Genomic DNA, 2,099 nt, shown 5'->3' on the forward strand with positions numbered 1-2,099 from the left:
GTGCCCGAAAAATGAGCCTCCAGCATCTGCTCCCATAACACCAGAAGCAGCTGCAGCACCCAGTGTGTGCAGTACACAGCAACTCCAACAAACAGCAGCTTCCTCAGATGCCCTCCAGGGGTTTCACTCAGGAGTGGCCTGCTGTGAACAGGTTTTGGTTGGACTCTACTATATTAGAAGTCCTCCATTGAGGTCCTCTCTTCTTAGCAAGGAAAAAAATTAAAATCACAGATCCTCTTGTTTCTCATAGACAAACTGTAATGATTAATCTTTTTTGTCAAGGTGAATGGATTTAAGGTCATATAAGAGACAAACCTTATATGGGCATGTCTTCAAAGGCATTTGCAGAGAGGTTTAACTAAAGGAAGGTGGGGCTATAATCCTAGACTGTAGCCCTAGACTAAATACAAGGGGTGGGGTGGGCAAGATAAAGTCAGGTGACCATTGCATTCCTGGTTCTCAGTCTCCTGATTGGCTGAGACCAGAGCCAGCAACCTCATATCCTGCTGCCCCAGAGATGCTATCCTGAAGTGGAAACTTAGGGATTCTTTGGAAAGTAAGTTGTGTTGGCAGATGCTGTTTTAGAGGGGTATACACATGAAGGAATGCTTCCTGCAGTAGATACTAGTAAAAGGATGTGTTGATGAAGCAGACACATGAAGGAATGTTTCACTGAAGCAGATTTAGGTGAAAGGGTGTTTTGCTAGAGCAAACACTTGAAAGGACTTGTGCTCATTTCGTCACTCATTTCATGCATGTATTGATTCATCTTACATGCATTGTTGACTTCCTTTTCTCAGGAGTCCATAGAGAGAAATACACCAAAAGACTTCTGGTAGTGTACGGGGCAACTTCTTGTTTTATCCTCAGACTCCAAATGATTGGTAGAGTAATTTCAGCGGATACAGACTCATGTGGTATTTTGCTAAGACAGACTCATGTGCTAGGGAAGATATGTGATGGTTGGTGGGGGGAGTATAAATAGGACTCCACGGACTCTCAGAGGGACTTGTCTGTAGAACTAGCTTCTTGATCTTCGATTTGTTGAGAAAGGCACAGGTGAGAGCTTCTAGTGTTCCTGGTTGTCCTATTTTCTCTTGCTGACTCGTGTCAATTTGGCTGAGTCCTGGCTGTTCCTGCAAAGTTTGTGCCACCACTGCTGATTGGTGTTTGGTATCTGGGCTCTACCAAACTGACCTGCTGGTAGATTGCTCAAGGATTTGCAAGTGTATTGAGCTGCTGTTGCTGACTTGTGAACTGAATTGCTTATCTGACAATGCAGATGGGATTTGCTCCAAAGAACTATCTCTATACCAGCCCACTTTCCTGAATCCTAGTAACATTTCTTTCCCACTACCTCTGGTTGGTGGTGGGCTAGAAAGGATGTTAAAGAATTTAAGACACTATTAAAAGTCAGGTTGAGAAAAATTTAAGCCTACACTAAATCATCTTGTCTCCCCTCCTGTGGGCCTGGGTACCAGAGGTTTTCCATGTATATCTCTGTCCAGGATTGGTGCGAGGGTTCCAGGGAAAGGAAGTGAGTGCAGGCAGGGAGATGAAGTCTCTGCCTTGCCTTTCAGGTCTCTTGGTAACTCTGAACTGAGTCAGATCCGGCTGGGCTGAAGAAAAGCAAGTGCAGGCAGGGAGATGAAGTCTCTGCCTTGCCTTCCAGGTCTCTTGGTAACTCTGAACTGAGTCAGATCCGGCTGGGCTGAAGAAAAGCAAGTGAGGAGTGCAGTGGGACCTCAAGTGGCTCTTCCCAAGTGTTACATACAGCTCTTGGAACAAAAGACTCAGATGAAGAAGTTGTTTTTTCTTTCTTTCTTTTTTAAAATTTATTTTTTATTAGATATTTTCTTTATATACATTTCAAATGCTATCTTGAAAGTCTCCTATACCCTCCCCCTGCCCTGCTCCCCTACCCACCAACTCCCACTTGTTGGCATTCCCCTGTACTGGGGCATATAAAGTTTGCAATACCAAGGAGCCTCTCTTCCCAGTGATGGCCAACTAGGCCATCTTCTGCTACATATGCAGCTAGAGACACGAGCTCTGGGGATACTAGTTAGTTCATATTGTTGTTCCACCTATACGGTTGC

At 44.6% G+C, this 2,099-nt stretch overlaps 1 protein-coding gene and 1 pseudogene across 2 annotated transcripts in view; both read right to left on the bottom strand.

Moving 5' to 3' along the window:
• LOC110283719 (E3 ubiquitin-protein ligase TRIM39) overlaps positions 1-2,099 on the bottom strand; it is a 529,744-nt gene that overhangs the window by 46,419 nt on the left and 481,226 nt on the right. The window lies entirely within an intron of this gene.
• The window catches only part of LOC110283875, a 4,760-nt pseudogene continuing 4,014 nt past the window's right edge, over positions 1,354-2,099 (bottom strand). The window contains exon 2 of the transcript XR_002376885.2: positions 1,354-1,374. The product of XR_002376885.2 is annotated as a cell division control protein 42 homolog pseudogene (transcript). The remainder of the gene's footprint in view (positions 1,375-2,099) is intronic.

This window comes from Mus caroli, chromosome 17 (assembly GCF_900094665.2).
Source record: "Mus caroli chromosome 17, CAROLI_EIJ_v1.1, whole genome shotgun sequence".
In the NCBI taxonomy this organism is placed as follows: domain Eukaryota; kingdom Metazoa; phylum Chordata; class Mammalia; order Rodentia; family Muridae; genus Mus; species Mus caroli.